The sequence below is a fragment of the Nomascus leucogenys genome, chromosome 2, assembly GCF_006542625.1.
Source record: "Nomascus leucogenys isolate Asia chromosome 2, Asia_NLE_v1, whole genome shotgun sequence".
NCBI classification, from domain to species: Eukaryota; Metazoa; Chordata; class Mammalia; order Primates; family Hylobatidae; genus Nomascus; species Nomascus leucogenys.
Window position 1 is genome coordinate 72,849,391 of NC_044382.1, and position 19,048 is coordinate 72,868,438.

General features: G+C 36.2%; 1 protein-coding gene across 8 annotated transcripts in view; it reads right to left on the bottom strand.

Moving 5' to 3' along the window:
* PHKB (phosphorylase kinase regulatory subunit beta) overlaps positions 1-19,048 on the bottom strand; it is a 244,416-nt gene that overhangs the window by 213,164 nt on the left and 12,204 nt on the right. The window contains exons 1-2 of one of the 8 annotated variants that reach the window (XM_030797548.1): positions 16,442-16,466; positions 15,616-15,798 (exon numbers count right to left, since the gene is read on the bottom strand). The exons of 6 other annotated variants lie outside the window; for them this stretch is intronic. The gene's annotated coding sequence lies outside the window, so the exon portion shown is untranslated. Of the gene's footprint in view, positions 1-15,615; positions 15,852-16,441; positions 16,467-19,048 lie in introns of those variants that run through there. One more of the 8 variants, XM_030797540.1, reaches the window with a different exon arrangement.

Consider the following 19,048-nt stretch of genomic DNA (forward strand, 5'->3'; position numbering starts at 1 on the left):
GGAATGATAAGGATCACTGTTTATATTCTCAGCAGAGTTTTAATTGTGAAAAAGGATTTGTGAGGCTGGTCTTAATCTGTAGCCAATCTAGTGTACTTTGTGCATCTTTCCATAGCAAACTTTGCGGCAGGCCTCCATCTTGTTTTACGTCCTTGGGAGCAAGGCCTGCAACCACGTGGCAATGTTTTGTTCTAGCCTCACCATTTTACAATGGCAGCCAGGAGTTCAATCCTGCCTTAGGAAATGAGTTCTTTCTAGTTTGATATCTGCATGACCTTTGCCATTTTTTGATTCCCTGCCCCTCCACAAACTGCCTTGGATTTTCCTTTCTCTGAGCCTTTAGTAAAGTTTGAAAGCCAGAAATATCAGCCGTTTGGCCTGGCTAAAGTCAGGTATTAAGAAATTTTAAAAGGACCTTATTAAAGAGTGCTATGGCTAAAAGTCAGTTTAATTAAAAGCAGATATTCAAGCTCCAACAGCCTGGGACTCCTTGGGAAAAACACGGGGCGCCAGATATCTCATTTTGCAAAAAACCTCTGTTTTCCTCATGAAACCCCAGGAAATGGAAGTAGATAAATCCCTCTCAGAATTTAGGGTTCTGTTCTGTTTTGCATTGTGTTATCTGGCATTTTTGACTTTTGGGAGTATCAGAAATTAGTTCACATTATGAGAGAAACATAAAGACTGGCAAATGAAAGGTCTTGCAACTACTGAATCTTCTTCTGTCTGCCTGTCTGTGTAGCTATATATGTGTTGAGTGTGATGTCTATAAAAAGACCTCTAAGTAATTGGCCTAAAGGAAGAAAAGTGCTTGATGAAATATTTTTTAAAGGAAAGATAAAAGCTATGGTACCTTTTAGTTCATGTGACTTTAATCTTTGAGAAATAACAACAGCCTTAAAGATTATTAGTAAAATGCAGATGTCACGAAAATGTAAATAGAAGGACTAAATTATGCAATTAGATACTAGGCTCACTAAATGTTTTAAGGTTACAAACTGCCTTTTGGGCTTTAAGAACTATTTGACTTGCTTGCTCCACAACTGGTAAGGCAATTGACATATAGGCATAGTTCTATATGTCTGTAAGGGACATATAGTTCCTTACAGACATATAGAACTATATGTCTGTCCCCTTATAGACATATAGAATTAACCACACCCTTAATTATGCTGGAAGGAGTCAATTATGCTGGCTGTATCTGGCACACAATTAAAACAACTTGCCAGGATTTACATTAAAGTTCAAATTGCTAGGAGGTACCATTAAAACACATAATTGAAACTACTGGAAATAGATTTACATGCTATAAGAACAATAAAACGTGTTTTTAATGAAAGATTATTAGAAGATAGGAAAATGTAAAGTATTGACTAGGGTTAAAGAATTGTTTTGAGGCCGAGCACGGTGGCTCACGCCTGTAATCCCAGCACTTTGGGAGGCAGAGGCAGGCGGATCACGAGGTCAGGAGACCAAGACCATCCTGGCTAACACAGTGAAACTCTGTCTCTACTAAAAATACAAAAAATTAGCTGGGCGTGGTGGCGGGCTCCTGTAGTCCCAGCTACTCGAGAGGCTGAGGCAGGAGAATGGCGTGAACCCGGGAGGCGGAGCTTGCAGTGAGCCGAGATCACGCAACTGCACTCCAGCCTAGGCGACAGAGTGAGACTCCGTCTCAAAAAAAAAAAAAAAAAAAAGAATTGTTTTGAATTAGATAAGGTAAAGCTGAAGGTTCAAACAAGCGGCGGAAGGATCGTGGAAATGATTCTTGCAGAAGAGGCTTTCTGTGTGAACATGCTGACTAGGTTCTGGGGGTTATTATGTGATTTCTCTGTGGGTTGAGCATTGGAATGAAAGCACAACAGGGTACTCTTGGCAAAATTTGGAAAGGGTTATAAAAGATTTTTGCTTCGTTAAAATTTCTGAGTCAAATAATTTATGGTAATCTGGAAATCAATTTCATAACATCAAGTGTTTTAATCCTCTAACATATTTAACAGGCTTCCCAAAATCAAACTTGAGCCTCAAAATTGCCTTTCCTGACACCTGGCTTTTGGAAGGCTTTAGAGGGCCCCTGGAACCTCCAGAAAAGAGGTAAACAGGATCATTTGACATCTTTAGTTACATGGGATTGCCAAAATGATGTTCAATCTTCTTTAGGTTATATTTTGGTGAATAATGCTAATATTTGTTCCAAAACTGTATGGAATTTCTAAAATTCTAATGTCTAAGTATATGTTAGCAAACATAAGGTTAAGCTATTATAAACCACAGAGATCACCAAACTTCTTTGTCAATTATGTTTCTAACTGTAACTACCCTGGACATTTTGCTATTCACAGATAATTGCTGTCTTCTTTTAATTCTTTTCAAAAGACGGTTTATAGTAAGTGACAGAACTTTGACAGGTGCCCTCAAATACAGGTTTCTGATAACTTTGTAGATTGTAACATTGGAATAAAGAAAAAATGTACAGGACTCATGAAGAGCTGAAATGTTCATGAATATCAAGAAATCAAGAACTAAATGGACTGAACTCAGAAAGCTGAAGCAATTATTTTTTACTTTTGCTTGAAATACTGCTGATCCTGGTTTTGTTTTTCAGTGTGAAGGAAACTTATTTTAAACTATTTACAGCCTTTAATAATTGAGTAAGGTATATTCCTGTGAACAAAATTTGGAGCATGTTTCTCTCTGCCTGATTCCTCGCAAACTTGGAAACTATCTGTGAGTATTCTTAACTTATGGCAATATAGTTGTTTGCATCAGTGCAATAAGAATCCATTTTTCTTTTGCAGCAGGACACAATTGTTTTACCAAGATTTCGCTGGAAGGGTATGCTTCCCTTTAAAGAGTCAAGCTCAACTTGCATAGCTAATAAAAGCCCCATGGTAAAAACTGGCTTCATACCATTGCCTATGCAGTTCTTATACAGTGCTCCTGACCTGTGGTCAGTAAAGAATGTCACTTTCTAACAGGCCTACGAACTCCAAGTTTATCTTGGGACCTTAAGAAGAGAGGGTTACCCAACTTACAGGGTATTTGAGGATACAAACCCATGGCTGGGCTCAGCTTTAAAAGGTCTTATCTGAGATTCCTTGTGGAACAGAGTTCCATCAAAATCAATCAAAAAAGCCTAAGTAGAAATAGTTATTCTTGCTGTACTTTATGCAAATAGTCAGGACAAGTATAAGACTAAAGTCTATGTTGCAAACAACTCAGTCCTATCATGATTTGTTTCATTTTGTTTTTTAGCAAAAATGAGTACTAGAGGAAGAGAAATTATGCTTCAAAACATATGATACATTTGTCATTAAATTCTAAACTCATTGGAGTTCTCCTCATGAGGTCAGGAGATCAAGACCATCTTGGCTAACATGGTGAAACCCCATCTCTACTAAAAATACAAAAAATTAGCCAGGCGTGGTGGCACGCACCTGTAGTCCCAGCTACTTGGGAGGCTGAGGCAGGAGAATCGCTTGAACCTGGGAGGTGGAGGTCGCAGTGAGCGAAGATTGCGCCACTGCACTCCAGCCTGGGCAGCAGAGCGAGACTCCATCTCAAACAAATACAAATAAAAAAACAGCCACACTACTCAAAGCAATTTACAAATTCAATGATACTCCTATCAAACTACCAATGACATTTTATACAGAATTAGAAAAAAAAATTTTTTAATTCATATGGAACCAAAAGAGAGCCAATAGCCAAAGCAATCCTAAGAAAAGAACAAAGCTGGAGGCATCACACTACCACAAGGCAGCTACGGTAACCAAAACAGCATGGTACTGGTATAAAAACAGACACATAGACCAATGGAACAGGCTAGAGAAACCAGAAATAAAGCTGCACTCCTACAACCACCTGATCTTTGACAACACTGAAGAAAACAAGCACTGGGGAAATGACTCCCTATTTAATAAATGGTACTGGGATAATTGGCTAGTCACATGCAGAAGACTGAAACTGGATCCCTTTCTTTCACCATGTATAAAAAATCAGCTCATAGTGGATTAAAGACTTAAATGTAAAACCTAAAACCACAAAAACCCTAGAAGAAAAGTTAGGAAATACCATTCTGGATATAGGCCACGGCAAAGATTTATAACAAAGAATCCAAATGCAATTGCAACAAAAACAAAAACAAAAATTGACAATTGGAACCTAATTAAACTAAAGAGCTTCTGCACAGCAAAAGAAACTACCAATAGAGCAAACGGGCAATCTAGAGAATGGGAAAAAATATTTGCAAACTGTGCATCCAACAAAGGTCTAATATCCAGAATCTATAAGCAATTTAAACAAATTAATAAGCAAAAACTGAACAACCCTATTAAAAAATGGGCAAAGGACATGAACAGACACTTCTCCAAAGAAGACATACATGCAGCCAAAAAGCATATGAATAAATACTGAACCTTACAAATTATTAAAGAAATGCAATTCAGAACCACAATGAGATACCATCTCACACCAGTGAGAGGGGCTATTACTAAAAAGTCAAAAAAATAACAGATGCTGGCAAAGCTGCAGAAAAAAAGGGAATGTTTATACACTGCTGGTGGGAATATAAATTATTTCAGTCACTGTCGAAAACAGTTTGGAGATGTCTCAAAGAACTTAAAAAAGAACTATCATTCGATCCAGCAATCCCATCACTGAGTATATACTCAAAGCAATATAAATCATTCTACCATAAAGACACATGCATGTGTATGTTCACTGCAGCACTATTCACAATAGCAGGGCCATGGACTCAACCCAGGAGCCTATCAACATTGGATTCATTCAAAAGGTGGTACCTATATACCATGAAATACCATGCAGCCATAAAAAAATGGAATCATGTCCTTTGTAGCAACATGGATGGAGCTGGAGGCTGTTATTCTAAGCAAATTAATGCAAAGACAGATAACTAAATACCGCATAATGCTTGTTTATAAGTGGAAGTTAAACACTGAATACCTGTGGACACAAAGAAGGGAACAATAGACACGGAGGCCTCTTTGAGGGTGGAAGGGTAGGAGGAGGGTGAAGAATGAAAAACTACCTATTGGGTACTACGCTCATTACCTGGGTGATGAAATAATCTATACACCAAACCCCTGCAACACACAATTTACCCATGTAACAAATCTGCACATGTACTCCCTCAACCTAAAATAAAAGGTGGAAAGAAAGAAAAAAAAAATTTATTTATATATATATATATATATATAAAAACTCTAGTACCTAATAATATAACATTTGGCCAATGTATGTTTTCTCACAGACATAATATTTTAAGGCACAATTTCAAACTTATCACAGGCATATGATGTTTACAAATAGCTTAGATAATAGAGCTTTATGGATAGTTGCATTAATGTCTGCAAAAATCCTCATTGCCTGAAGCAATATATTGATTTAAAAAACATTTTACATAGCACTCCCTACTGGATACTGATTTTTAACTGGAAGTTAAAAATATTATACAAACAACATACTTCCAGATTTCTTTGGGTTTTGGGTTCTAGTAGAAAAATACACCAAATCTGTGAAAATAGAATCTTACCCCAGGGAAGGAATCAGTCAGTGTTCACCATCTGTGTTTCATTAATGATTCTCTAATTTTGGGAACTGAGCAACTTCAGGTTCACCAGTTCTAATTTCCAACTTCAGATTCTTCTCCTGACTTAGCTAATTGTGATTAGATAATCTTCCAGTTATGGGACATGTAAAGAGCAGTAATTTTTCAGAATCAGGAATAAATCTCTGAAAGCCTGAGGTGTACAATTTTTGAAGACTGTGTTGCAGAAGTTAGCAAACCAAGAAGTATGTACAAAGAAGCAGTGAATGATCCAAATCCCTTGGCTAAGATGTTCCCCAAAAAGATAATCAAGAACTAAGCATAATCTGAAGATCTTTTATCATAGAGGGTCAAAGAGTCCCATAGTTCCATGAGATTTGTATATTCCGGGTACTCATACATGCACACAGAGGGTGAGGAGGGCAGGAAGGTTGCAGACGGGGTAGGCATGGGAGAGCAGAGGAAAGAGGCTTGTATATGAACATACAGTCTATCAGCAAACTACATCTGTGGCTTATTAAGTAAATTATTAAGACATTAATATTTGAGCTGCTGAGACAGCAAGCATTCCCATAGAACAATAGTCTATATGTTTGTCCTATGACTCATCTATACAAGATACAGTATATTTTCAAGCAGTTTTGAAATTTAAATTACATCATCTTCAGGCAATAATTTCTTCTTAAAATTCCCATTTACTCCTTCACTGATACAAACTAGCGAAAGGACAAGTCATCCAATACATTCTCAACTTTGGATCTCTAATGCTGGCACATAGGAGGTTCTCGGTAAATATTTATGAACTGAACTGAGTGATCCACATTATCAGGGGAGGGCTTCTTTAAATGGGGAGGCCTTCTTTAATTCCTACAGCAGTTAATTGTTCGATCTTCTGCAACCTTAATCACTGCTTGTTTATCAAAAGTGATCACAATACATTTTATTTTCACCATTTGATTAATGTGTTATTTTCCGTACTACATTGGAAGACCATCAGTTACAGGAACAATATCTAGTACATGGTAGGTGACAGTAAATGTTTAGTAGGAAGGAAGAAAAAGGAGAGAAGCTGACAAAATATGTTTCAGGAAACTTTTTTTTTCTTTTTACTATTTTTTTTTTTTTTAATCTTGTGTCAACCACTGACTTTCAACAGAAAGTGGTGAGGTACCAGGCACAGTGGCTCACGCCTATAATCCCAGCACTTTGGGAGGCCAAGGCAGGAGGATCATTTAAGCCCAGGAGTTCCAGATCAGCCTTGGCAACATGGCGAAACCCCATCTGTACAAAAAAATTTTAAAATCAGCCAGGTGTGCTGGTACACGCCTGTAGTCCTAGCTACTCAGGAGGCTGAGGTGGGAGGATCGCTTGAGCCCAGGAGGCAGAGGTTGCAGTGAGCAAAGATCACGCACCTGCACTCCAGCCTGGTGACAGAGTGAGACCTTATCTCTAGATAAATAAATACGAACCAACCAAAGAAAGCAGTGAGGGAGTTGCTCTGCTATGTATGAAGTCCTGACCTAGAAGCAGTGTTTCAGGAAACTTTTGATGACCAGTTCACAAATTTATTCTCACAGCCTACCCTATCTCCTGCTACTGTCCCATCCACATTCTCTGATTTAATAATATAGTTCCACCTCCTGAGCAAGATTTCCACGATTAGACAAGTTGGAAAATTTGTCTTCCTCACTTTAGAATGGATGCATCTTAACTTCTATAGTTAAAAAGATTTGAATATACTATACATAGATTCAGCACTGTGAGCATCTTCAAGATGACTGATATCTCCTTGAGAACAAAAGAAACAAAACTTAAACCATGATTTATTTTCTGCACAGTTCCACTATACACGGAAATTTAAAATATCATGGAATAAATGTGCTCTCAATAGAGGAATAAATAAATAAATTATGACACCTTCATTCAATGAAGTATCTTAAGACAGTTTGAGGAATAAGGTAGTTCTATATGTATTATGAAAGACTAAATACAGTGTGGAAAAGTAATGTTACAGAAGAAAAGATGTTTAGCATGATCCTAGGTGTTGCAAAGCTAAGCAACAATAACTATATATGTATAACGTTTGAAATATACATGCACATATAGATAACTAAGTACTTTAAAATGCCTAGAAGGATACACACCACATTGTTAAAAATGATTACCACTAGGGAAAGGAGTGTGACTTTTATTCTTTATATTTCTGATTGTAAAAATACTATATGAAAATATTATATGCATTTACTACTTGTGCAATTTTTTTAAATGGAAAAAGGATATTTGAATGCCTAACTACTTACACATTGCACAAGATAGTTGATATACATTATTCCATCCCATCATCCTGACAAAGCTGTGAGACTGGTATCACAGCTTTGTCATACCACATGCAGGCACAGTTATTAAATGGCAGTCTGAATTTCAAAACAGGGCTCTGTGAAGACAAACTGTACATGTGCACTTTTCCTTATACCATGAAATCTCAAAAAAAAATGCTTCACTAAGAAGCATTGAGCCTTTAATCCTTGCTTTCACTTTCTGCTTTAAACAGGAGATTGCTCCAAAATTATTTGTATATGTATACATACATATATACATACTTTTACTTAACAACTCCTATTTATTATTATACTTCATTTGAACCCTCAAGATTTCGAGTCTATGTTTCTCCATGATGGATAGCAAGGTGGGTAAGAAACATATTTCACATGTAAAATATGAAATGGCAAATATGAAATAACATAACTTCATAAAAAGGAAGCAAAATTTGCCTATTCAACTTATCCAAATAAGATGTGAAAAGGCCATTCCACCATTCCCATTTTATTTTTAATAAAAAGGTATTAAGTTCTTCCAGTGACCTTTAGAGAAGGAGCATGGCCTATAAAATCTATTTCAGGATATTAAACCTGGTTGATGTTTCATGTGTTGACCTTATGAATAGCAATCACTCAATTAGATATTTCATTTTCCTTTCTTATTTATACTACCTTCCCATAATATACTATGATTTTGTATGATTTCTGGGAGGCCAGAGCTGTATTCTGACAATTCTAATCTTTCTATAAAGTTTTTGGAACTCCTTTTTAGGAAACAAATGCATTTAAAAGTGGTAATTTAATGTTATAAATGGCAATTGTTTTATTCACTGAAGTAACCCCAGTGCCAACAGTGCCTGGCACATAGTGAGTGCTTAATAAGTATTTACGGAACAAAATGAAATTACTATACTCTGATGTCTAAACCTTACCAAAAGTTACTGTGACTCAGCCACAATGAATAATGTGATGAATCAGTGCAGATGAAGTGAAGACTCACTAATAACCTTAACTGTAACTATAAAGTAATTCATTGTTCTCTTCTGTTGAGTGTGTTCTATTCTATTCTCTTATGTTCTGTTATTCTATTGCTTGTAAACGGAGATGGGAATGAAATAAAAAGATGATTAAAAAACGATTTGAGCAATGGCAGCAGCACTAGAATAAACGTATGTAGCCTTACAAGTGGATCACTTTATAGAGAATAATACTAATCTGAACACATAATAAGATTTCTCAAGAGAAACTCAGGGTCATTATTTCATACTTATACTACAAGTAAAAATTTAAAATTCCAAACTTCTAAGCCTTAAATGACAGAGTCTTAGTTCACCATATTAATTGAATTATATGGAGGGGAAAAGAACTTCACTATATACTACTCTAAATCTTTACAGAAAGAGCCAGGTGTGGTGGCTCACGCCTGTAATACCAGTACTTTGGGAGGCCGAGGCAGGTGGATCACCTGAGGTCAGGAGTTTGAGACCAGCCTGGCCAACACGGTGAAACCCCGTCTCTACTAAAAATACAAAAAATACAAAGCTTAGCCGGGTATGGTGGTGGGCGCCTGTAATCCCAGCTACTCGGGAGGCTGAGGCATGAGAATCGCTTGAACCCAGGAGGTGGAGGTTGCAGTGAGCCGAGATCATGCCACTGCACAGCCAGGGTGACAGAATGAGACTCTGTCTTAAAAAAAAAAAAAAAAAAGAAATTATATAATAGGCCAGGCACAGTGGGTCACGCCTGTAATCCCAGTACTTCGGGAGGCCAAGGTGGGTGGGTCATTTAAACCCAGGAGCTTGAGACCAGCCTGGACAACATGGCGAAACCCCATCTCTCCTAAAAATACAAAATTTAGTCAGGCATGGTGGTGTGTGCCTACAATCCCAGTTACATGGGAGGCTGAGGTGGGAGAATCACTTGAGCCCGGGAGGCGGAGGTTGCAATGAGCAGAGATCACTGCCACTGCACTCTAGCCTGGGTGATAAAGTCAGAGACTGTCTCAAAAAAAAAAAAAAAATTAATTGTATTATGTCTTGTTATTATAGTGATAAAGATGTTGTATTAGGCATTTTATTGTGTCATACATTATTCTACACAAATCCTACAGAAATAATACTTTCAAGTCATTCAGCATTTTGAAAAATAGACCCAAACCATTTCCATTTTTCATTTACGCTTTGATGAAGCCTGTTCTATATTCTTGTCTTGGCAAAATTCAGCAGTACATTTAATATGAATGTTACTACAATTAGAAATTGTATAGAAATTATAATCTGTATAATTAAAATGAATATGGGAAGTCTTGAATGTTAGCAGGAAAAAATACAATAAACTATAAATTAGCAAAGTAAGCTGACTGTAAATAAAAACCAGAATAAAACTAGATATACTTCTGAAGGACAGTATAGAGTTTGTAGGTAATGAATGCTAGTTAATTTTCTTCCAATCGAAACACAGTGAAGTTTTGTTCATTGGCTAAGTGAAACAAGGAAGAGATGGCATTAGCCTTTCCCACACTGTACTTACGTACAACCCCTAGACTTCAGTGATTTGCTCCAATGCTGTCCTGAGAATTCATCTAAGGAAGTGCCTTGCAAAGACCTACCTATAGTACAATCGTTAACTGACCAAACTTTCTCATATGGAATCCAAGCCACATTTTTCACAAGCCAACTTTCATTCCTTAGTGAATAAGGTTAAATCCAATGTTACATCAAGTAAAAGAGAGAAACTGCCTTCCCCTACCCCAGCCCTCAGAGTATCAACAAACTGCTGGAGGGGAGAACGTCTTCATAGCTAAAAGGTCATGGAAGGTCTTCATAGCTAAAAGGTCATGGAAACGACAAGTGTTTTGAAAACAGGAAGAACTGGGCTGCAATCACAGCTGTATCACTTTGTAACTTTCAAGACCTGGGCTCTCTCTGAGCTAGTCTTCTCATCTGAAAAGTGGAGAAAATTATATAACCTCACAGGGATGTTGTGAGGCTTAAGTGAAATATTTTAAATAAAGCAACACACAGTGCATATTAAATATGAATTGTCTTCTCTTCTTTGCCTTAAATTTTGTCATCTACTTCAGCACTTAGGACAGGACTGGGGCACAAAGTGGGAAACCAACAATTTCTGGATTAATTGGCTTTGTCAGGTTAATGTCAGAATCCTTTTGATCAATGCAAGAATGGATGACCCACATAATGATTTTTAAATCAGCAAATTAAATAATCAGTAATTTTTAAGAAACAGAAAAGACAACTAAATGAAATAATGTGAAGTTAAAGCAGCCTTGGGCTGCTATGGGTAGTTTAATGATTATGAGCAGGAGCTGCAGAAAACCAAGATGACCACTTTTTCTAACCATGCCAGAGGGAAGAGCATTAATTATGTCAGATGAGGGATAAAAGCTCCAATAAAATATGACTCTGTGCTACACAGGAGTGATGCTAATAATCTTCAAGAAAAATTTTATAACCAAAATGAATGATTATTTCTGAAGCATGACTATTCAGAGCTAACCTTAATTTCACAAAAAGTCACTAACAACCGTCATGCCTAACTAAAGCTAGTTGTCAAACATCCCAGAAAAGCAAGCTGTCTCTGTGGGAGACAAAGCAAACTCAGGACCCTTGGGAGAGGAATCAAGTATCTCATAGAGAAGTATAGAATGAGTATGAAGTTGTCACACCCACACTATAATGAAGACATCAAAATGTAAATTAATCTACTTTCTAATACATACATTTAAAATTACAGAACTGGAAAGCTCTAATAGGCATTCTTTAAGTTCTAATTCATCATTCAATATGCTATTCAGTACCATCTAGTTTGGCTTAAAATTTTTTCATGTCTATTCTAAGTGTAGCTTAACTTTACCATATTTTTATGGACTATTAGTTTTTTATGTAATACGAAACTGAAAGAATGTGACTATGGGTGAACATTATGTCTATTAAAATTTTGCAGTACTTTAATTTGCGTTATAATTTAGTTATAAGAATTTTATTGTAGCAAAAAATTGAAATGAAAACTGGAGTTATGACAATGGATATTTAAGGTACTCAGCTTATACTACAGCAAATGAAACTAAACTGCTTCTGTAACATGAAACTACAATGGAAATCAGCCTTGAACTTGTCAGTTTTTTGTAGTTAGTTTGAAGACTGCTTGCTGTTTCCTCTACTTTTCAAAGAAAATTATATTTCTTGAAGTACCTACAACTATTTTTATGGTCATTACATAATATTGTTGAATCGTACAAGGATACCTAGGAAAAAAAGAACTTCTAAAGCCAGTGTTTAATAGTATTGTTCTCTTTTAAATGATAAGCTGCATGAAATATGAAAGAGGCTGGAAGGAACCCAATCCCACCAGCACCAGCAAGAGCCTCCACAAAGACCTTTAAGCAATTAGCACATCAGTTTCTCAAAGATACACATGTGGAAAAATAAATTGGACTCAGTGGAAATCAGCTTAACTTCTAGCGCTAACCAGTTATACCTCTCATTTCCATTCAACTGGTTAGGCAACTCTCTGAAAATGGAGGCAGTCATTACATCCTGAAGCAGAGCTCCCTACTGAAAGGAGAACTACATGATCCTCAGGACACAGAAGGGATCACCAATTACTGTAGTCATGTATGATAAACAGATGAGACAGGAGATATATATATATATATATATATATATATATATATATATATACTCATTTCCAAGAGCAACACTTGGAAATTTTAACATTTATAGCAATGTACAGCAATGGCCTCAACATGGAACCCTGAAATGGGTTCAGATGAGTAAAAAGATGTGGGCCAGGTAAATCCAGGCCAGAAGTCAGAACCTGGAGTACACCAGCAAACTGACAGAAGCAGAGTGCCACACCAGTGAAAAGAAGCTGCAAAAACAGCCATGGATCACACCCAGGAACTGTGGGGTTATACCCAGTGGGAATCAGGGATGCAGATAATGACATTTATTCAACGACTAAGTTCAAGTTTGGAATATGAGGATGCTTAATTCAGAGCCCAAGATCTGCAATCTGAATTAGAAGACAAAGAAGAGATGAAGATGAAACAAAGGACTGCTGCTCAACAAATATGATGCTGTAGATAGACTTCTGCTCTTCAAAGTGCAGGCCATCCACAGGCAGCAAGGGCCTCACCTGGGAGCTTGTTAGAATAGCAGTTTCTCAGGCCCTATCCCAAACCTGCTGAATTGGATCTGCATTTAATTAGATCCAAGGCTCTACAGTGATAGTATTACTATCTTGTAAAAAAAAAAAAAAACAAAAAATGAGAGAGAAGAGGGGAGGGAAGAAGAGAGGGTGTGAGATGTTGAAGATGCCAGAGATCAAAATTAGACAGCAGCTTTGTTGTCTTAGGAAAATCTAGCTCTACAATCCCTAGAAAGATCATGAACCAACTAAAACAGCTTAAATATCAAAACTAACATCTTGTTCATCAAAGCTTGCTTTAAGATCTTTGCGTCACCGTACTGACAAATCCAAAGCTATTATCTCATCAGCTCAACTCTCACAATCACAACCAGTTCTCCATCTTGTAAGATCTACCTTGAAATCATCCAGCCTCGGCCCTAAAACCGTATAAGTACTTTCCCTCAACTCCTCTGACAGTCAATGATTGAGTGCCATAATATTTTGAGGCAGAAAAAAATATTAACAAGTATCTGGTCTAAGTCCCTTATTTCATGGAAGAAATTCACAACTTGCTCAAGGATGCATAGCTTGTTAAGCATAAAATCAACACCAAAAACAAGATCTCCAGACTCTATTCAGGGATCTGATATTTTTAAAATACATTCATTATTTTGGTCTGTTTGTTCTGGACAAGGTCATTTCTTTATGCTACTGTAATTCACCAGTGTATCCAGAACACCAGGCTTAGTGGGTGCTGTCAATATGCAACATGCCAGAATGAATACAAACACATAAATTTAATTTTAACCAAAGAGCTCAAAAAGGTTAAGAATAATATCATTATAGTATGATTATCAGCATCCTAATAAGAACAATATCAGAGCATTTACCACACGCAAAGTACTGCGTTGAGAGCTATTTATGTATGATTTCATTTAATCCTCACAATAACTCTCCTAATAATAATGGTACTATTATTATCCTTCTAAAGATTTTTTTTAAATGGGGTTTAGTAACTTAACCAAAGTCACACTGGTAGCAAGAGGAAGACCTAGGATTTAAACACTGAAATATGCTTTGTTTCTTTTTTTCAGGTAAAGAAAAAAAAAATTTTTCACAGCAATATATAACCTGCTTCTAAGGTAACATTTAAATCAGAAATACTGCTTTAATGACAATTTTCCCCAAAATATGAAGGGGTTTCTAAGCAATTCTGGTATTGATCGCTGCACTCTGTCCATGTCAGCCATGTAAATGAACCATTTCAGCTGTCATGTTACTTGACACATCTGTCCTTTACCTAGATTTCACTTCTTTCTATTTCCATTTAAATACCATATTCGTTGAAGACAACTGCAGTTCACAAGAATAAAAATAACTCTCATCTTGTAAATTAAATACATGATAATTGCTAGACTCTGCTTTAAAGAGGTCTAAGGTGTAAACATAGATTTTTTCTCTAGTGCATTATTTAGCATTATGTTCAAGACTTTTCCAGAAATAGATGTTATATCACTTCTTATTCTGAAACTTACTCTAGATGGCAAGATTTAGGAAGCTTTTCTCTATTTTATTTAAAAGTATATAATTTTCTCTTTCTTTACCATATTCCTGAAATTTAAATGGTTAAGTTCAAATTCCTTGGTATCCTAGGTAAAGTTTACACTATGACACACAAGGCCTATTAAATAGCACTGACTCACCCTATGCATGAAGGAACAAACATGCTACTGGTGACTTACATTTGGATTACAATGTAGATGAATAATCTACGTGATTTCTTCCATTTTCTCTTCAGGGAATGAAAAAATCAGTACACAGAGATAGCTCAAAGTTTGTATGCAAGGGGCAAAAGCAGTCAGAGCCATGTAGTTTGGCCTTGGAGATGCTGTCCACAGTTTAACAGAAAAATCAAAAGTGCCCTCACCACGTCATAAAGCTATTATAAACCTAGGTCAGTATTTTGTTTTATTCATTACATTTATTTTATGAGTCTGAATTTTGAAACTTTTTGGACTTGGCCAGTAGAAGATTTTTTTTTACTATGAAAATACGTTCTTATTCAAAACCTGCAGGAAAATAAATAAACTGAATTTTATTCACCAAGTAAAAAGGTTAAATTATTAGACAACACATAGTGCTGGAAAGTTCATTCTGAACCAAAATTGTACTAATTCTTCTAACATGATTAATTAATTCATTCAACTTGCATTCTTATTCAACATTGAGTCCCCAGCACCAAGCCTTGTATCAGGGGCTATACAAAGCTGCAACAAATCTTGTCTGTGACATGAAGGATTTCATTGCCTCGTAAAGAAGAAAGTTATATAATTATCTAATAGCAATGCAGTGACATCAGAGCCAAAAGAAGCCTGTATAAAATGTCATGGGAACCAGTAGAGCAATTAATTGAAACCTGAAATGCAGAGAAGGGAGTTGTCAGAAAATATGTAAAAACAAGAGATCACTGGAGCAGAATAAAAGATTATGGAGTGCACCAAGCTTACAGAGAAATGCTATTTAATACAGAGGGAACTTCATGATAAAGGTGCAGAAGCCAGAAAGAGAGTGACCCACCTGGGAACTGCCAGGTACATTAATAACATTGCAGCAGAGAATGTGAGGAAGACAGGAGGCTGGACAGGTATCCAGAAGTCTAATAGGGAGTATGCTGAACAGCAGATTCCAGGTTTGCATTTTATTCTTTAGATACTGAAGAGCCACTGGGGCATCATACGATCCAAACTCTAGAAGATATATCTGTTGGCAGAGCAAAGGCCTGCTAGACAGGGAGTAAGCCCTAGGCATAAAAGTCTAGTTTGGGTCAAAACAATCATTCTAGGGCCTTGAATTAAGACAGTAACACCAGTAATGCACAAGGGAGGAAATATTCAAGAAATATTTAAATAGTAGAATTTAAAAAACAAAGAAGGACTTAAATTTGGTATAGGTCTTAGGTATAAGTATCAATATAATGAGAATGAGATACAGCAGAAGAAAGAGTGCATTGATAAATTCTAACCCTCAAATAGTTTTTTTATTTCTTCAAATTATAATAACTAAAACCTTACATCCTGATAGATCTTTTTATCCTTGAGGTCATTTATCAAAGCTACAAGCCTATTAAGAATTGGGATAAAGTGGGTGTAAGAAACTAATTGAGCTTTACCGTGTATTTCCATGAAAAAAAGATAACCAAACAAGAGGATCTCTGAATGGGTACAGAGAGAAATTAATACAAAAAGATTCTACGAAACAAAAATATTTTCCCTCAGAAATACGTAAGTTAAGAAAACACGCTTTTATTTTAAAAACCTCTATATTAATGATATTTATCATGAAAACTACTTTACTAGTGGACTACATAAAATCTGCTTAACACAAATGAAAGTTAAGGTCTTACATTTTAAAATCAAAGCTCACTCATATAATCCCAGCACTTTGAGAGGCTGAGAAGAAAGGATTGCTTGAGGACAGGAGCTTGAGACCAGCGTGGGCAACACAGCAAGATCCTGTCTCTAAAAAAAGAAAAAAAAAATTAGCTGGGCATGGTGGCACATGCCTGTAGTCCCAGTTACTCAGGAGGCTGAGGCAAGAAGATCACTTGAGCCCGAAGTTCAAGGCTGCAATGAGCTATGACTGCACAACTGCATTCCAGCCTGGGAGACCAAGGAAGATCCTGACTCTAAAATAAAATAAACATGTTTATATAAGCCACAGTTAAAAGGGGCTCAATTTGAACAGGAAAACTGTCAAAGCAGGAAGAACATCAATAGAAATGATTAACACTCTCTATCAATGCTTACCATAATACCAAATAAAGCTGCTTAATTAAGATTATTTTTTAAATAATTATTTTTTAAAATAAGACATATTTTTAAATGTTATTTGGAAGCATGGGAATTTGCTAAGAGAAATGTCACCAAATGGGGCATGGTTCTATTTCCTACATTTAGCAAAACCTTATGATGCACAGTGTATTTTCTCTAGAGTTCCATCCGGGTTTCTCACTACAAATTTCCAGATGAAGTCCCCTAATGAAATCTATAGCATCAAGTTGGCCAAAGCCTACGAGTGATGCCCACTTTGCAATCATTTAGCCATAGAATGTTCTGTTACTCAAAACTTATGAAATGTATTGTTTTTGCTTAAGGACAGAGGAAATAAGGCTGCCTCTATTAAGACATCGAGATCTGTGGTCAAGTTACCGAGATAGAAAAAGAAAGAAAAAGCATGCTAGAATTGAGATGTCCCAACTTTCATCATCAAAATATATCAGCAAACACTTATATCAAAACATTTAAAATCAAAGATCACAGTAAATTTAAAGGTTTAGTCTCTTGTCCTTAATTTTTGAAGAGTTAGACTTGCATGACTCTCATTTAGTTACAAAGATGAAAATTCATGACAAAACTCATTTAGGAGGCAGGGAAAAAAAGATGAGACTGAAATCATCCTAAATCAGAAGGCATTAAAAGTTTAGATGTGAATTATAAAAAGTAAACAATAAGCTGTCCTGTAAGCAGAAAACCCCACGAAAGAAATAGTCCAGGCACGGTGGCTCACACCTGTAATCCCAGCACTCTGGGAGGCCGAGGCAGGAGGATCACCTGAGGTCAGGAGTTCGAGACCAGCTGGCCAAAATGGTGAAACCCTGCCTCTACTAAAAATACAAAATTGGCCGGGCATGGTGGCGCATGCCTGTAATCCCAGCTAGTTGGGAGGCTGAGGCAGGAGAATCGCTTGAACCTGGGAGGTGGAGGTTGCAGTGAGCTGAGATTGCGTCATTGCACTCTAGCCTGGGCAACAAGAGCAAAACTCCATCTCAAAAAGAAAAAAAAAAACAAGAAAATAGTCCACTGACTTAAGTCACAACAAGCTAATTCTTTTTGACATATTGTTGATTTATAACTAATCAATCATCAGATATTTACAAGTGAGCCAACAAAGTTAATGCAACCAAAGTTAATATAGAAAGTAAATGTACCACATTTTTTTTTTAGTATATAGAAAATTATTCACTGGTTCAACTATTGGAGGAAGACAGAAATATAATAAAGAATACAAGTTAAGCACCTGATGAGTATATTTTCAAAACATACCAGGAAGCTAAAATATGTATGAAGAGGAACTATCCACAGCTCAGTAGCCCAATCCCAGACTCTGTGCCTGTCCTTCCTAGTCTCCATCTACAGCTTTAGCAATAAGACTTGATCTATAATCCAAATAACAGCATAAGTGTTTATCTCTATGGCTGGTGCCTATTTCAGTCCTGAGCTACAAGACTTGAATCTTCAATTGCCAAAAAGGAGGGCCATGTAAACACTGTGAGGCTATTGATAACAAAGGGAGTAAAACAGTAAACTTTTAAAGATTTTATATGACAAATGAAAAATCAATGATATATATTTTGAAAAAGGAGCATATATGACATATAACATATCAGAACCTATAAAAATGACAAATTTCAATTATTACACAAGATTCTCAAATGTTGACCAAAGGGTACAAAGTTTCAGTTAGATAAGAGGCAAAAGCTTCAGTGACCTACTGCACAGAATGGTGGCTATAATCATAAAGCATTATATATTTCAAAATTGCTAAAAGAGTAGACTTTAAACGTTTTCATTATGAAAAAATAGTAAGTATGTGAGGGGCCAGATTTGTTAATTAGCCTGATTTAATTATCCAACACTGTAAGCATATACCAAAACATTATATTGTACCCTGTAAATATATACAATTACTATTTGTCAATTAAAAACAACTTTAAAAAAATTCACACTAAGGCTGTTGGAAATCACTTAATGTTTAGGTACCACATCTGTTCATCTACACAAACCAACATCCTCAAGAAAATTTGTGAAATATGAACTGAAAGAGAAGAAAGCTATAAAACCAGTAAGTTAAATATAAAGAATAATTCTTTTTTAATGGACTAATAATCATGTGATTGTTGGTAAAATAAACTAATAAAGTCTATAAGAAAAAGGTAACAAATAATAAAATA